Source organism: Podarcis liolepis, assembly GCF_965112155.1.
Source record: "Podarcis liolepis genome assembly, chromosome: 5".
Taxonomy (NCBI): domain Eukaryota; kingdom Metazoa; phylum Chordata; class Lepidosauria; order Squamata; family Lacertidae; genus Podarcis; species Podarcis liolepis.
This window is the reverse complement of record NC_139556.1, coordinates 66,288,741-66,307,432: the sequence shown is the minus strand read 5'-3', so window position 1 is coordinate 66,307,432 and position 18,692 is coordinate 66,288,741.

Below are 18,692 nucleotides of genomic sequence, written 5' to 3'. Positions count from 1 at the left end.
GCACATATTTCACAGAGACAAGATCCAAAATCCAGACTCTAGCGAAAAGGTTTGTAAGACTGTGAAAGTGAAGATGGAGAACCACTGTCTACTCTGTAGACAAAGAAATGCAAGAAGCTGCTTTGGACTGAGCTGAACCATTGGTACATCCAGTTTAGGACACTCTCTAACTTTCCAGGATTTCAAAAGCCTACATAGAGATGCCAGGGGTTGAGATCAGGACCTTTTGCATGCAAAACAAAAGCTCTACCACTGAGTTTCGCATCAGCTGCGGAATTTCTCCTCTTCCTCCTCATCCTGTTTCATATATGTAGTGCCCTCAGTGTTTATATGATAGTTAACATAAAACATTTCCTGCCCTGAAGAACTAAATTCTGTTATTGAGGGAGGGAGGGATGAATGTGGTTAAGAAAGGAAGAATTATAATTTTTTTACGGAGTATTCAATTCATTCTTCATTGCCAAATCCAACATGGTGCTGAAGCCAAATGTAGCACTAGGCTCTCAGGGGTTAAAGGGAGTTTCATCAAACTCTGCTTATGGATTGGCAAGCAGACACACCATCTGCCCCCATTTCCTAAGATGTCAGGGAATGGGGTGACTCCTTGTAGCTATAGAAAGAATGGTACAGCTGATGTAAATCTGGGTAGTCTGGCAATAAGATTCATACATTTTCCTCAGGGCAGAACATTGTCCTGGGAATGGCTAGGGAGCAAAGAGGTCTCCATAGTTATGCCTGTTCATTCTCCCCCAGATGTGGGAAACGAGACACATGAATGTAAAGCAAAACCTGGCCCAACTCCCTGAATGGAGGAGAGGTTCCTTTTATGAAGGGAAGTGGTGCTGTCGAATACCAATAAGAAGGATGCTATAGTTGAACCAGGAGGCAGATGAGGGACCTCTCTAGGAGCCTCATCTTATGTCAGGGACAAAGATTGATTTCTAGGGCTGGCCAGAAATCAACAAGAGAGCCTGTCTGGTGGAAACAAGAGTCCTTCTGTTTCCTGATCTAAGGCCCCACTACCACCACCAAACACATAACAGATGCAAGGGCCTAGTGTAGGCCAGGAAATCCTTTGCATACCAGGCTGTGGAATCAGTGCCTGCTTTCTCTCTCTCTCTCTCTCTCTCTCTCTCTCTCTCTCTCTCTCTCTTTCTGAAATAACTAGATTTAGGGAGGTGGGGCCTGTATCTTCAAACATTTCTATTGGATAATTTTAAGGCCCACAGAGGATCCAAAGAGACTGAGACTGAAAAGTGCAATGGATGTAGAAAGATATGCAATAATACGGCTATGGAAATGTCCTTTGACAATAGCCACGAAAGCTTCCACCAAAGCTGAATGATCACTGTTTTGCCCCATTGTCCCATATTTTCACTACAGTAGATGGATAAGGGGAATGAAAGCACAATATTCTACTGGCATTTTGGCAAAGAATTCCTGAAAGATGAACTACTGATTGGGATGGATATGTCAGCTATGTTACACAGATCTTGTAAATGGCCAATCACAGCAATGCACAGTAAACCTGATTCTCTGTTCTCTCTCACTCCCTCTCTCTCACTCACACACACACGTATGAAACCCAGAGTGCCAAAAGGCAGATGTGTTGTGGACATATTGGTGGAGGACTAGACAAACACTTTGCTATGAAGGATCTAGTGCCTTTATGATCTTACAACATGGCCCCAAACCTGGGAGAAATTTATGTCATCTCATTTTAACTGCTCCCCCTCCATGTTTAAGGATTGTAGCCTGCTATTGGCTGCTTCTCACATCCCACAGCAGTAAATCTGTGTTTGCTACTGAGTGTACAGTGGTACCTCTGGTTACGTACTTAATTCGTTCTGGAGGTCCGTTCTTAACCTGAAAGAGTTCTTAACCTGAAGCACCACTTTACCTAATGGAGCCTCCTGCTACCGCTGCACTGCCGCTGCACGATTTCTGTTCTCATCCTGAAGCAAAGATCTTAACCCGAGATACTATTTCTGGGTTAGCGGAGTCTGTAACCTGAAGTGTATGTAACCTGAAGTGTATTTAACCCAAGGTACCACTGTATAAGCATTCAGGGCCCATAATGAATCCTAGTTCCCTGAGAAGGGTACTGGTGTAATATACAACAGTTTGACATGTTCATACATTTATTTATTTTTTGCTTGCATATACACACAGCATTTTACTATAATGAGTGAAGCAGTCTTAAGGGTAAAACTATAGGTGATGGCAGAAGTTCAGTTTGCTTACACCTGACTCTGCTCTTGCCATGTGAACAATCAGGCTTGGGAGTCTAATTTAAGAGTACAGAGCATATATGGGGAAGCGATTCTAAACCCTCCCCCCTTATCTCTGAGCTGAGATAATGGGGGGAGGGTTCAGCAATCCTTCCCCATATATGTCTTGTGCTCTTAATTCTGCCCTACCACTCTGGATCAACTGGGGGAAAGTGCCAGAAGTCTGATGGATTGCAGTTTTCTCCATGAAAGGAGAAAATGCTTGGCTTCCCCTCACTCACACACTCCTTTTCCTCTTTAAATCAGACTTCCACCCATGCTTTATAGCTGACTGAGAGTACAGATCTGGTTTAAACGGGTAGGTATGCCTCCAACCCATGTTGTCTGAGCCCAAGTTAATTGGCATTCCAGAGAAGCCGTGCCTTCACCAGAGCTGCTGCCAAAACCCATGGCATTGTTATGAGTCTTGTGGCTGTCAAAATCCAAGCCTTGGAGCCGTGTGATTCTGTCAGGCTCTCAGCTTACATTAAAATGAAGTTCATAAACCCTTCTATAGAGATTAGTCTGAGAACCTGAATTCTTAAAGGCTCCTCAGCCAGATGGCAAAACTATTTATTATGCTTTTAAATCTTCTGGGATTTTTTTAAAAATAAAAATTTGGAGCTTTGTACGCTTGATTTATGACTCTGAATGTCGATGTGGTAATACTCTGTGCATCATGAACAAACCCAACAGTGACGGCAAAGGGAATCGAAAAACGTGTTTCCAGAAACTCATCTACCTCCAGTTGCAATGCAAATAAGGTCTTATTGGACAGCATCCATGCAGGATTATGGCTGCGGTCATAAACACCACTACTAGGTAGGGAGGGTACCATATTGAACACAGTAGGACTTACTTCACAAGCTTCTCATTTTCCAAGAAGGGAGCAGATGTAGATATATGTATCTTGGCGTTCACAATTCTTTGTTCTATCTACTGCCTGCTATAATATACACACAAAAATGGAATTTGTGTGAGATTCACACACAGGTGGAGCCTGTGCATCCACTTGTGGGGAGGTTGACAACAATGCCCCCCTTTTTACATGTTTACAATAATTATAAAGTGAAAACGCAAGTGTATTGCCGCCGCTCCTTTCATTTCCTTCTTGCATTGGGGGAAGTATCTAGCTATACATGCGATCATGAACACCATCAGTGAGCACCCAGAACTGGTACAGCACCCAAAGCCAGTGCAGAAGAAAAATGTTCTCCACATGATAGTTCTAGCCCAGTTCCTGGCTGGCTGAAAAAGCAAAACCCTGTAGCTCTTCCTCTAACCTACTTATTGTACCAACTGAGTATATGTTTGAGTGTCTCTCTCTCTGCGTGTGTGTGTCATTGTTTATATATCTGTGTATATCCCTTTCCAGTTGCCAGGTTTGTGCCCAGCTAAGCGACAAATCCATCTTTTTAGAGATCAATTACAGTGTCTGGCTGCAAAGCTTCGAAATCCAATTATCTCCAAAATAAATAAAAAAATGAAAAATATATGGAAGCAAATGCATAAATCAAGTGGAAAATGGTCCAAACATTCAAATAAACAAGGAGGAATTTGAACTTCATTTGTCTTCTGCCGCTCCACCTCTGTCACTGATTTATTTTGCAGCTTTGGTATCATTCCCATTTTGTCTTTGCTCAGCTCAAGAATAACCTGATCTGTTTGAACTGCACTCGTGGTTCTAATTTCCTCTGGCAGTGACCAGAACATCACGCCTGCTGTGGCAAGCATTAGTCCAACACCATGACTGCATCACTCTCCCATCTTCTTAATCTGCATGCAGCCACAGAGTTCCTCTACATGGTGAAAAGCTGCATGGCTCCGATGTGTGGGATTTCAGCTGCGTCCTGTTCCCACAAAACTTACAGAAAGTTGAAATCATTCGGTGCAATGCTTCTACAATGGCAATGAATTTCCATTGCTGGTGAGCACCAGGGTTCTGATTCTACCACATAGAAAACTATTCTGGGTGCCGTTGTGAACTTCTTGTCAACTGCAAAGGTAGAGTCCATTTTGTGACCCTCATTTTGTGCCTTTGTGCAGCATTTTTGTACTGGACCATACCCAGCCATTCAAGGGTAGAGCTCCCAGGGAGAGCTGTGTCTTGAAGTCAATCCTGTTCCTGTAACATTACTGTAAGAATTAGTGCTTAGTGAACTTCAGGCACATTATCCCAGCAGTCCTTAACAACAATCTTGTGTGGTAGGCCACTACTATTCCACATATATTACGAATTAAGGATTAAGGTGGGGAGTCAGTGCCTCATGTAAGGTTACCCACTGAGTTATTTGTGATGCTGGGGCTGATGGGAGTTGGAGTCCAACAACATCTGGAGGGCACCACACTGTCTACCCCTGCCACAGACCCACATAGCTCAATTGGTAGAGCATGAGAATCTTAATCTCAAGGTCATAGGTTTGAGCCCCACATTGGGTGAAAGATTCCTGCATTGCAGAGGGTTGTACTAGATGAACTCATGGTCCATCCCAACTCTACAATTCTATGATTCTGTAAAAGGACGGAACAACCTGAACAACTTGTTGCATGGCTTTCTAAAGAGACGCCTCTCCACCAGTGTTCAATATTTCCACTATGCAGCAGATTGGCACCTGTGAACCTGACCCTGCTGCTGCCACCCGCTCCCTCCTCTGCATCTGCCCATCTCTTTACAGCCCAGTCCCTGCAGCCACCGATGGATCTAGCATGGAGTATTCCAGTCCTATCATACCTGTCTTCAGTTCTAACTTTCCCACTCATTTCACATGCAGGAGCACAAAACTAGCTGGCTAAACTGGGCATGGGGGTTGCACAAGGGAAGGCCTGGCCTTAGGCAGCACCTGGGATGACTGTGGCCCAGTAGAGTCCACCAGTGTAAAAGCCTGCCTTGGGTCCTCTGCACCAGGCAACTGGACCTGCACGCAATGCCGCTGCCATTGCATTGCTCTGGGGCACTGCAGACACTTAAGATGCTGTCCCCTAGCAGAGGATGCCATTTTACTTTCCTCAGATGGGTGGAGCGATGCTGCTGCCAAGTCAGTTGGGGCTCACTAACATAGGAGAGGGGAACTGTTTCCTGAGGACTTCCTCAAACCTGGATCCGCTCTGTGCAAAGTTGGGTGTATTTTTTATGCAGAAGATAATATTTGGGTATGGCTTGATTTCCCTCTCACTAAACACTTGCATGAAGCACTTACTAAAAGCAATGGCGGTGTGCAGAAATGGATCTTTGGCTTGAATAGAAGAAATGGAAAAGAGCTCCGCACTCAGATATTCCTTTTCAGTTGACTCCTTCTACTGTTGATTGTTTCTTCAGGCCAGTCACTGCCCATCAGGTGTGTACGAGGATCAAATTCCTTTTCGCTTTCACTCTGGGGAAGGAGGCTGGGTTCAATCATTTTGCTGAGCTAGGAAGACAGAGAGAGAGAGAATTGTAAGCCACTGCCCCAGGATAATATGCTAATAATTTTACAACAAGATGTATGGACAGATCAGACTACTGATGCAGGCCACCTCACATGCAGTGGCTGTGATGAATAAAGCCCCCCTCTAAGATAGGGAAGAAAAAGAAAAAGAAGAGGAAAACCCTTTAATGCTATCATCAGAGGCTCCAGGGTGCAGCTGTAATTTATTAACAATTACTGCAATATTATGCGCCATAATCTTTATCATCTTCTGAGCCTACCAAGCAACTACTAATGTATTAATATCTCAAGACTTTAAGGAAACAATGAATAAATGTGTGTCCTCCTTATCCTGGCATTTGGGTTTAAGTAAATGCAGATGGTGAAGGAGAGGATGAAAAAGGGTGAAGAAAATATAAGGTCATCTGTTAACAATTTCGCTAAAGAAAAGAAATAAACAGACGAACATGCATTTCTCCACTAGAAATAAAAATATATTTAAAATAATATAATAACGTCACAAAATTACGTTGTGAGAGAGTGAAAAAGAATTTTCAGTTATCAGCCAGCACAAGGGCTTTAGCTGTGACCCGCAAATCAGTTCAAATACTTGTACAGTATTTATCTATTGGAGGCATTTTTATCCTTCTTTTCTGTCAAGAGAGATTGTTTCCATATAAGGCATCAAAGCAAGACAGTTCCTGCCTGCAGACTTAGCATCTACAACACTCACACACACACAGGAAAGGAAAAGGGGAAGAGGAGGAAGAAGGAAATCTGGAATGGAAGCAGTTTAGGGAGATGAGAAACGCCATGTAGCTGATCTCTCAGCACAGCTGATGGAGTGGCCCTGTGTCTCATCTCTTCCTGTGGTGTAGCTCAACGAAATGGCTGCTGCCAGGTGACAGGAAAGGAGTCATATAGGGCTCAAGTTGGAGGCCAGAGAGGTACTGGTGCAATGACTGTATCCACTGCAGACAGGGAGTCTGACACCAAGGGCACAACACTTTCTGATGGAACACTTGCTTCCAGGTGACAGCTGAGGGGGTGAAGATTCAATGGAGATGGACTTTCAGCACACCCAATGGAAGGCCCTGTTTCCCAGCCCCTACTGTCTCCTGATGGAATAGATGCTCCCAGGTGACAATTGAGGGGAGGGGATTCAGTGGAGCAGGTCTTTCAGTAGAGTTGATGGATGATCCTGCTTCCCAACTCTTTGTCTTCTGGAGCTTGATATAAGCAGCAGAGCCCCAATGACTTAAAGAAGAATGATCTTGTTTACATTAAATATTCTGGTTGTAATTGTTTGTGGACACAGTGTCAGGGAGATGTCTCTCCTATTGATAACTACACCAGATTATTCAACTTTCTGGACTCAGGAATCATCTATCATCTATCCATCTATCAACTATCTATCTATCTAGTCTTCTGTCTTCCTCTCTTCTTCCTTTCCCTTGTCAGTCTTCATGCTCCCCTCTCTTTCTTTCTCCATCTCTTTTTGAAAGATAGTTGTGGTGCAGTGCATCTTAGAAAAGGACAAGCAGTTGTGCATTGCAATTTCTGCGAAGACCAATGTTTCAAAGGAAGGCCTGAGCACCTGTATTAGACAGATGTGGAATAAGGTTACATTAATATTATTGTTTACTATTATTTATTAACTTGTTAGTTGCTTCTTGCACAGAAGACTCAAAGTGACTTAAACCCACTACAGAATTAACACATTCATAAAGTCACACACAAGTCACACAGACACACAAACATCCCAGAGCAGCTGCAAGCAGTGTTGACAGCACACTATCGGGGGGGGGGGGAGCATCTTGGCCCATAAAAAGCAAGTGGTAAAATATGTCAGCAAAGATGCAGACTTTGTTTTAAAGGGTTGCCTTGAGATTACCTTTCTGCAAAATGCGAAGAGGATTCCATATTCATTTTGAATACTTTTACACAAATAACTCATAGAAAACACAGTTGTGTCTAGCACTGTGTTTTCTACTCTACCATGAAGCATGTTAGGATACATACAGAGAGATACACAAATACACAGAGACAGCTAAGATTGAGCTGAATCAAAACGTGCTCCCTTCTTTTGACATTTCTGTTTTTACAATGCCTGTAAAACCCAGAGCTTGCCTCCAGATCCGAATCCTCATCCAACCTCTCCCAGCATGGTACTAGCTAGCCAACTGTGTAGAAGATAAGTAGGGTTTTTTTGGGGAGGGGGGAGATGCATCCCATAATTGGCAGCCAGAAGCACCTTGTTCGGTCTACTTCATACTGATCCACTTTTAGGAGACATTAGGGTAACTTGGTTGAATTGGTTGATGGATTGATTTGCTTACATTTATTCTACCTTTCCCAGGAGGTCACCCATCCAGGCACTGACCAGACTCAGACCAGTTTAGCTTCAGCAAAGTGGTGTCCTCATGTGCCTTCAGACCATACCCCTGAGCCACTGTAGCTAGGAAATTATGCAGAGTGTACCATGGTGGTTACTTAAAGGCCTCATTACGCAGACGGGTGTTTATCTAACTGGCCTCCCACAGCCAACCAGTGAGAGGGGTTGTGTAAGGAGAACTGCTCTTCAGCCCTGATGGCTTCATTACATGTAAGACATTAAGGTGAGTGGATATGAGAGACAGGGCTTTTTCTGTGGTTGCCCCCTAGATTATGGAAATCCATTTCTGTGGAGTTGCCATTGGTCCCAAGACTACAAACATTTAAGCAGGTTTTCAAAACCAAGTGTATTTTAAGCCCCTTCTCCTAAATATGGCCTTCAATGCTCAAAATCTGGTTTAAGATGCTCTGTGCTGTTGTTTCATTTAACTGGCCTGCTGCTCTTGTACATTTTTTGGAGTTGCATAAGATAACTCCAATGGGATACGTACAAATAAGACATCCTATAATTGTGTATATTTATTACAAACAAGGGTACAGCCACCCATTCCAGGTGAACACCAGGAGAGAGATGTCCCCAGATTTTACCTGAAGTTAGGGGCCCACGTTGAAGGATTGTTAGCCTATTGCCAACATCTTTGGCTCGTTGCACTCAAAACACTGTCTTACATCTTCATTTCTGGGTTTTCTTTTTTTGTTGGGGTGTGTCTGTGTAGAAACTCACCTATTCATTTATATTGCCACTGCCTCTTCTTTTTACATAGCTCTGTGACATCTTCCTTTTTATTATGGCTTGTATCCTAACTTAAAGGGAAGGGAAGTTGATTGTTCCACCTCACCCTGATAGGCATCCCCCCCATTGCTCAGGAGGGTCTTCCACCCTCTAACTGCCCCTGCAGTAAGGTAAACTCCTTGTTAACTTACCTTACAACCCAAGACTCCCTGCCATACACCTTCAAGGAACGACTTCTACTGCTCCATCACTTTTTGGCTTAAGAATTGAGACAGGAAAATATTCAGCAAAGCCCTGCATCTTCCTGACATCACCACATGCTTGCTGCAATGTATCTCGCGTGCCAAACTTCCGCTCTGTGCCAAATAGAGACAGAGTGGTAGTTCTTGCCAGATTCTGGCTAGCTATATAGCCCACACTTTGTCAATTAACTTCTTCTCTTGCTGAAACGCCAAGCATCAGTACACTGGTAGCATATGAGTCTGTGAAATTTATATACACACAAAACCAAAGTACTGTCATCTAACATGAGATGCCCCATGGGGGGGGGGAATCTGCTGTGAGAATATTATGTTGACAACAACTGAAACTATTACTTGCCTCCAGTGTGGACTCTGAGATCACTGCAAAGTCCTTTCCAGTGTTTGCCACCCAAATGATTTGATCTGAAATTTGGTCCCGTTCATTCCATAAAACCTGAACTTCTGCACATGGCTTCCTTCCCAAGTCTTTGTCAACAGCCCAATCCACAAGCATGTTTATTCAGAAGGCTAAATGAGTTCAGTGGGACTTGCTCCCAGGGAAGTGGACATCAGCTTACAACTTTAGCATTTTTAACTGGGGGCCTATCCACATTTCCTCTTGTCCTGCTGCTTCTCTTTGGGGAAAACCACTCTCTAGCACTCAATTGGAGCAAACAACATGTGTTCTGATCTATCACTAAGGAGTGGGTTTTCCCTTGGAAAGGAGTGTGGCAAGGGGGAAACCGCTTGGACTAATGCCTAGAAAGTGTGGCTGTGTGGGTCAAACAAAAAACCATAGAGACTCGTGCTTTCTAGGCATGGCACAAGCAGAAGTGTAAATGAGTCCTGGGAGAGGATGCACAAAATATCCAGAAGAGCCTACCTGCATTTTTGAAGCTCTTGGTCAATGCTGCAGTGGAACTGGACAGCATAGAGCTATGGGGCCCAGCATTTTCAGTTTTTTGATGTGATTTGATGTATCATAATTATTTTAAATTTGGGAGAAAGAACAGAGAGTTGCTACCTTAATTTCTGTTCTTCCCAAATGTTCTTAATTCATCTTCCATAGGGAGAATGGGCCACTTTGCTTCCAGAATTCTCGAATTCCAGCATTAAAACTTCAAGGGTGCTTCACCTTGACAGTGAAACCTGGCTTTCAAGCGCAGGCCATTGGTTCATTTTCAAACATGCCAGCAACGCACAGAAGAAGAAGATCATAAAGCAGCTTCAGCTCTCTGTTTTATTGCTGACTTAACGATTCAGAGGGACGGACCTGTCTGTTTATTAAAACATTAAGCACTAAAGTTTAACAATGGACAGTAAAGTTTCTGCTTCTGATTGTTGAGAGCCACATTGTTGACAGCAGGACTGAAGAAGAGTTCTGTCTGTTTCCTGTGCAATCTTGAGCGTAAGGTACAGCATAGTTTTCGAAGAACAGCCCTGAGCTGAGACTTCATTGGAAGGAGAAAATATTCATTCTCAATAATGTCTGTGCTTCATTTGTCCAGGTATATTGAGAGCTTATGTGCAAGCAGGGTAGGGATGGGCTGCTGGCTGTTAACACTTTCAGCCTCAGGTCAGCTACAAACCCCGGGATTAACCTCAGAACTGTTTTGATGAACGGCTTTTAAAAACAGACTCATTTGAGATCTTCTTTTTTTAATAAAAAAAAATAAGGTCAAGGACTCCTGACAGCTAGGTCCAGTCACAGACGACTCTGGGGTTGCAGTGCTCATCTCGCTTTACTGGCCGAGGGAGCCAGTGTCTGTCCGCAAACAGTTTTTCCGGGTCATGAGGCCAGGATGACTAAGCTACTTCTGGCACAACGGAACACCGAAACCAGAGCAGCACACGGAAACGCCGTTTACCTTCCCACCAGAGCGGTACCTATTTATCTACTTGCACTTTTGGCGTGCTTTCGAACTGCTAGGTTGGCAGGAACTGGGACTGAGCAATGGGAGCTCACCCCGCCACGGGGATTCGAACCACCAACCTTCTGATCAGCAAGCCCAAGAAGCTCAGGGGTTTAGACCACAGCGCCACCCATGTTCCTATCCCTCCCCAAATGTTCTACCCCAAATATCTCCCCAAATGTTCTACCCCTCCCCAAATATCACCAGAACAAAGACACGAGGCAACAGCAATGGGATTAAGAGTCACTGCTTTTTTAAACTTCAAAACTGGCAGGAAATAAAATACCAACATGCCAAATCGGTGCAGGCACCTCCAAATTTCAGGGGCTGTTGAGCCCTGTGGAGGTATCATGGAGTGGGTGGTTGGATCAGGAGGAGCAATGGGGGTGGCTTGTGAAGTTGGAGTCAGATGATTCCAGGAAGGTCCTATTAAAATGAGGAGTGCTCTGCTAAGGCATGTCCCACTTGCCTCTTCCATTCCTTGCAAAAGACAGCTGGAGATGCTATGGTGGATGCTCAAGGAGAGTTGAAAATGGTTCACCCTCCCCTCTTCCCTCCTTTCTCCTCCACTCTTGCAGGCTGACCTTACATGCTGATTAGTAAGGGCTGGCTCACAGGGAAACTGCATTTCCAATGGTCACTTTGAATATAAGTTGAAGGATTTCAGAACAAAACCTCACCCCTCCTTTGAAGTGGGCTATACAAGTCCACAAAGCCGGAGCTTGAATATGTTTTCTGGCATTCCTAGTAATAAATGAATTTCAAAACCTCCCAGGAAGCTTAAAACTTCCAGCTGCATTGGTGAACAGGTTTAGGAGTTGAATCTGTGATCAGGTAAGGAGGAAGAGTAGAAGGAGGAAGTCATCAGGGGTCAGCAAGGGCAGAGCAGGATGGGCTAGGAGCTATATAGGAAAATGGAGAGTTACACTGAACATTGGCTGCTTTTGCTCAGGCCCCTTCAAGATGTTGCAGCTTTGACAAATGCTGCCAACACATTTTCAACGTTTTCTTCACAGCCTTGAATGCTGTAAAACCATTCTTTCAATTAAAGCTGAACTTCTCAGAAAACCGTGTTTCAGAGTTAGAATTCTGCTGTGTATGTATGTGGGTAGGTAGAATCCAGGAAGCCCAACTCTGGGTGTGACAGTAGAGAAGTTGTTGTGTTTGATGGACACATTACTTGAGGGCAGCCAATTGGGGATCTGGGGTTATGGTTCAACTTCACCACAACCAAAACAAGTTGTGTCCACACTAGATATTTAGCACAGGTTCATGCTAGTTGTGCTCTGAATCCAAGGATACAACCCACCAGGAAATTCACCTTCACCAACCCCAGTGAAAAGAAAGGAATCCTCCAAACCAGGAGTGGTCAACCTTTTTATACCTACCTCCCACTAATGCATTTTTCTTGATGGTAAAATTTCCTTACTGCCCACCAGTGCTGCAGTAATATGTGGCGTAGAACCCCCTACCGCCCACCTGGAATCCTGAATCGCCCACTAGTGGGCGGTAGGGACCAGGTTGACTACCTCTGCTCTAAACAGTGGCAGCACAAGGGGAGGTGGGCAGAAATAGAGTACAGTGTGTTTCAGAGAGGACAAGCATTGTCCTACATGGATACTTGACCTTAGCACTCCCATTGGAAACATTTTTCCCTGAAGGAAGCCCTATTGATCTTGATAGAGTTAACATTCAAGTAAATATGCTTATGAGTGCAGCCTTATTTTCATTTCCAGTTTGCAATTCAGTTATAAATTGTATGTGAAAGGTGCCTTTCTTTTGATAAAGGGATCCAGCAGTGGGTATGGGTGTATGCTTCTAGCGGGGACCCCTCTGGTATAGTGTATGCCTCTATATCAGTGGTTTTCAACCTGTGGGTCCCCAGATGTTGTTGGACTACAACTCCCATCATCCCTGAGCTCTGGCCTTGCTAGCTAGGGGTGATGGGAGTTGTAGTCCAACAACATCTGGGGACCCACAGGTTGAGAAAGACTGCTCTATATGCTAAGTGTACTGCCTCTGCCTACTACCATCCAAGTGGAAGCAAGATGAAACAGTGTCTGCACAATGACAGTGAAGGGAGTCTGTGCCTCACTGAGCCTAGTTGAAAATAGTCCTGTTTCTCAGCTTCCATCCCTTCCATTTTGGCCAAAATCACATGTATGCGGTACTTTAAGATCATGTCTGAATCTGCAGGAGAAAAAGCAGTTTGAGGGGCTGTTATGGAGGAAAGGCTGTGCTTTAAATATCCTACCATTGCCCACCGAAGCATGGAGGACCCCATCTCTGGTCCACAAGGTGTGATCTCTCTGTATCTGCTTTATTTACTTTTCTATATATTTTCCTTGCCATCATTTAGTTTTAAATAAATAAGATATTTGTTCATCTCTTATCACACACAGAAGCTAGATATAAGCAGAAGACAAGCAGACCAGGAGAACCAAGGTTTAAAAGTCAAACAAATGTATTATGATTTATTAAATCTCACTATAATATAAAATAATGGGTTTATATGCAGGTTGTTTACTCTTGTTTTAGATAGAAATCTAGATACCTGCTCAGCATCCTGCCTCTATAAGAAGCCATTAGCCAATTACCCTTCTGCCTTGTTAAATCACAGCTGCATAGAGAACTTAATCTGAAGTCTTCTCTTCAATCAGGATTCTCCTCCCCACAGTTACCTTGCAGGCTTTCCTTAGCACTTTATCACCAGTCTTCTCTCTGGTCAAGGGCACACTGTTTCTTCAGATTACCCAACCTCTGCTGACACTCTGGCTTCAGCTCTCCCAAATGACTATTGCCGAAGTCTTCAGATCCCCTTGAAGATCTTCTTTAGGGTTGCCATATGTCCAGAATTTCCTGGACATATCTGGAATATTGCAGTCAGAAGCAGAAATCACAAAAAAATTGTCTGGGAAAATCCAGGTGTATGGCAACCAACGTCGGCATTGTCGTTTTTGCCAATGTTCCTTAAAGGTAGCTCAAAAACTTCAGGGTTTGTTGTTGCTGCTGCAAATTTGACAGAAAAGCTCAACAACTTTTCTGTCTGGATTTTCACTGTTTGAAATATGGCAAGCCTATCTTGGCTTCCACCTTCATTGATTTCAGCTTTGAGGATGGCTTCTTACTCTCCAGCAGCTACCTGCTGCCACAAGGATTGTCCCTGCATCTCTCTTGAACTCTACTGACACCAGTTCCTGCTGCTCTTCTGGGGTCTAGGCCCTCTGCGGGTTTGCTTCCTGCCTCTTCAGAGTCTTTTCTTTATTCTCTCAATTAATCTCTTCACAGCCCCTTGAAAACTGCCTAGCTGACCCTTAAAGCAGTGTTTCCCAACCGGTGTTCCGCGGCACACTAGTGTGCCGTGAGACACCGGCTGGTGTGCCGTGGGAGGAAGGCGGGCGAGTCGGGCGGTGAGAGGCGGCGGCGGCGAGGATCCGCGTCGAGCCGGGGGCGGCTCCGCGGTGGTGGTGCCGAGCGGCGGGGCAGCGCGCGCAAAAGGGAGGAGCGCGAGACAGCGGAGGAGGAGGAGGCCGGCATGTCCGGGCAGCAGCAGCAACAACAGCAGCAGCAACTCCCGCCGCCGCCCCCTCCTCCGCCCGCTATCGCCGCCGCCGCCTCAGCTGCCCTCGCTCTGCTGCCTCCTCCCACCCCGGCAAGGGGGAGGGAAAAAACTTTCGCTTTTGTGCGTCCCTCCCGGCGTGATGCTGCGCGCTGACGTCACGGGGCGGGGCTTTAATGGTGGTGTGCCGCGAGATTTTTTTCCGGCTAACAGGTGTGCCGTTGCCCAAAAACGTTTGGGAAACACTGCCTTAAAGAATGTTGAGTTTGCACTTCCATTCTTTCCAGGTTCACCAATCAGCTGGTTCTCACTGGAATTCCAAAACATCAGTGGCCTATAACCATTGACCAGTAAGTTTGAATGGAATGACCACTAAAGGACCTCACACGGTCTAACCTTCTGGATTCAATTAGCTCATAGAAACCCTGACTTGCGATCCCAACCACCTTCCTGGCCACAATAGCAGTCTAAACTGCTTCCTGACAGATTGCCAAGTGAACCCAATTGTAACATATATCTCTAGATTCAGCTAGTGTAACAAGTGACTTTTCCCATTCATACAGTTAACTATTTACAATTCTGTCAGTGTTTATTGCAGAACAACCTTCTTACGTGGGGATTTCTCCTCATAAAGATATTGTTTCTTCCCAGTGGCAATTCTGAGCGGGAAAGTGACTGCAGCAGAAAAGATCCTGCGTCTCCTCTACACACCAATCATCTGCTCAGATTTGAAGCCTCCTGAGTCTGGCTCTGGGTTACCAAAAGGCAAGAGAATATAATACAGTGGTACCTCGGGTTACATGCGCTTCAGGTTACAGACTCCACTAACCCAGAAATAGTTGTGGTTGTTGTTTAGTCATTTAGTCGTGTCCAACTCTGCATGACCCCATGGACCAGAGCACGCCAGACACTCATGTCTTCCACTGCCTCCCGCAGTTTGGTCAGACTGATGTTTGTAGCTTCGAGAACACTGTCCAACCATCTCGTCCTCTGTCGTCCCCTTCTCCTTGTGCTCTCCGTCTTTCCCAACATCAGGGTCTTTTCCAGGGAGTCTTCTCTTCTCATGAGGTGGCCAAAGTATTGGAGCCTCAGCTTCACGATCTGTCCTTCCGGTGAGCACTCAGGGTTGATTTCCTTAAGAATGGATACGTTTGATCTTCTTGCAGTCCATGGGACTCTCAAGAGTCTCCTCCAGCACCATAATTCTAAAGCATCAATTCTTCGGCGATCAGCCTTCTTTATGGTCCAGCTCTCACTTCCATACATCACGACTGGGAAAACCATTGCTTTAACTATACAGACCTTTGTTGGTAAGGATTCATTCAGCCCAGTCTTTCGCATGATGAATTCTGCATATAAGTTAAATAAGCAGGGGGACAATATACAGCCTTTGGTACCCGAGGTACCAGAAATAGTACCTCGGGTTAAGAACTTTGCTTCAGGATGAGAACAGAAATCGTGTGGTGGCAGCAGGAGGCCCCATTAGCTAAAGTGGTGCTTCAGGTTAAGAACAGTTTCAGGTTAAGAATGGACCTCCGGAATGAATTGAGTACTTGACCTGAGGTACCACTGTACAGTGGATGCTTGGAAGTTGAACGTAATCTGGAAGGATGTTCGACTTCCAAAACATACAGATTCTGAGGTGCGGCTTCCGATTGGCTCACAGCAAGGCTTTTTGCAGATTGGAAGCCACGTCGGATGTTTGGGTTTCGAGGAACGTTGGAAAACCAGAACACTTACTTCCAGGTTTTTGATGTTCCGGAGCCGAAACGTTCAGGAACAGAGCAGTTCAAGAACCAAGGTTCCTCTGTATGACATCAGCACATGCAATTATCTAGCTAGATCTGGACTATTCACTAATTTAAGACAGCATTCCCCAACCTGGTTCCGTCCAAAAATATTTGGACAACACCTCCCATTGACCAAAATGGCTAGGGTTGATGGGAGTTGTAGATCAAAACATGTGGAGGCACCAGGCTGGGGAAGGAACATCTCTGGGCCTTAGTCACACAGCCTGTGATGCTGCTTAATGCATTACAGCTCATACTATCAGCTTAGTCTTGTGTTCATTTGACACAGAAGGAGAAAGGCACTGTGTTCAGCTGGACTGTCGCTCTCCAGAGTACAAATAATATATGGTAAGCTATGTGGGTCAAAGGACAGGCAGGGTTGCTGCTTAAACAACAGCAAAAGATGATGAAAAGGGATACAAATTTTCATAGAGTTTGCATATGCTAATTTATGCATACAGATGCAAATTTAAAAACAATTACTTCAATATACAAGGCAAGTCAATTAATTTCACATTCAAATCACCCTAAGAACACACTGCAATTAATCTGCACCCCGTCTCAGATAATCTAAACCAGTTCTTCTTCAATTAATTTACCCCCAATTAATTTCAACCAGATTCTGCTCCAAAATCAATTTCCATTTAATTAATTACCCCTCACTCATCATCAATCAACATGTCATTGCCCCTCCCCCCCCAATTAAATTAAAAATAAACAAGATGTGTGGTTCCTTTTGGGTGATGGTGGAGAATTCTTCTATGAAATGTGGTGGGTAGTGGGTGGTCTCTTTATTATTATTATTAAATTAATGAAAAGAAAAACAATTCCATGTAACTTCAATATGATCATTTGAGGTCTGGAACCCGAATGAGCTCCCTTATTTTAAGGGGGAAAGCTTAATTTCAGTGAAAGGCAAGCTCACTGCTGTGCCATGACACACAAATTGTAACCTAAAATACCCCTGGAAAATGATATCACTTCCATTTCCTTTCCAGGAACTTCAAATGCTCCTGGGAAATGATGTCAGGGCAGCCATTTCTTTTTCCATACAACATCCCTAGAAAGGGATTTAATTTACAATGCAGCAGAGCCTTGGGCTTACCGTAATATTTTTTTTGGGGGGAGAGAAAGATAGACCACACTGAACACCATGTGTTATCCTGTATGTTTGCTACCGACATATGGAAAGTGGACACCATCCCAGATAAACCTTGAAATACTGTTTCATCTGGTATGGAAGATTATACCTGAAGGAGCATTTCCATCCCCATCATTCTGCTCAGACACTGAGGTCCAGCGCTGAAGGCCTTCTGGCGGTTCCCTCATTGTGAGAAGTGAGGTTACATGGAACCAGGCAGAGGGCCTTCTGGGTAGTGGTGCCCACCCTGTGGAACGCCCTCCCATCAGATGTCAAAGAGATAAACTACTACCTGACATTCAGAAGATATCTGAAGGCAGCCCTGTTCAGGGAAGTTTTTAATGTGTGATATTTTAGTGTATTTTTGGTCTTTGTTGGAAGCTGCCCAGAGTGGCTGGGGAAACCCAGCCAGATGGGAGGGGTACAAATAAATTATTATTATTATTATTATTATTATTATTATTATTATTGCACTCGAGTGACAGGGCAGAAAATTATGTTGTGTCACATGAACGCCCCATCCACTTACAATAAAACATTAGGTGGGAGGAGATCTATTGTTTTTCAACAACGATGCACAACAATGAAGGACATATCCACCATTGTGGAACGTGCTTTTCTCCCTGCAGTGCTCCAGGATGGAAGTGACAGGGATGAGTCTGTCTATAAGCTTCTCCCTTGTAATATATCTCCAAGATGCAGGTTGACCTAATCCTTGGATAAAACACATTTCATGTTCTGTCTGGCTGAATGCGCCATTAGGCCCCAAATATTTGAGGTATCAAGACTGAAGCACACCCTCCACTGAAAAAAATAGGGATGCCCTACCATACGCTTCAATATTTCCCTGGTGAAAATAGGGATGTCCTAAGGAATTATGGTGCTGGAGGAGACTCTTGAGAGTCCCATGGACTGCAAGATCAAACCTATCCATTCTTAAGGAAATCAGCCCTGAGTGCTCACTGGAAGGACAGATCTTGAAGCTGAGGCTCCAATACTTTGGCCACCTCATGAGAAGAGAAGACTCCCTGGAAAAGACCCTGATGCTGGGAAAGATGGAGGGCACAAGGAGAAGGGGACGTCAGAGGATGAGATGGTTGGACAGTGTTCTTGAAGCTACCAGCATGAGTTTGACCAAACTGCGGGAAGCAGTGGAAGACAGGAGTGCCTGGCATGCTCTGGTCCATGGGGTCACGAAGAGTCGGACACGATTAAATGACTAAACAACAAAGGAAAAGCGGGGCAT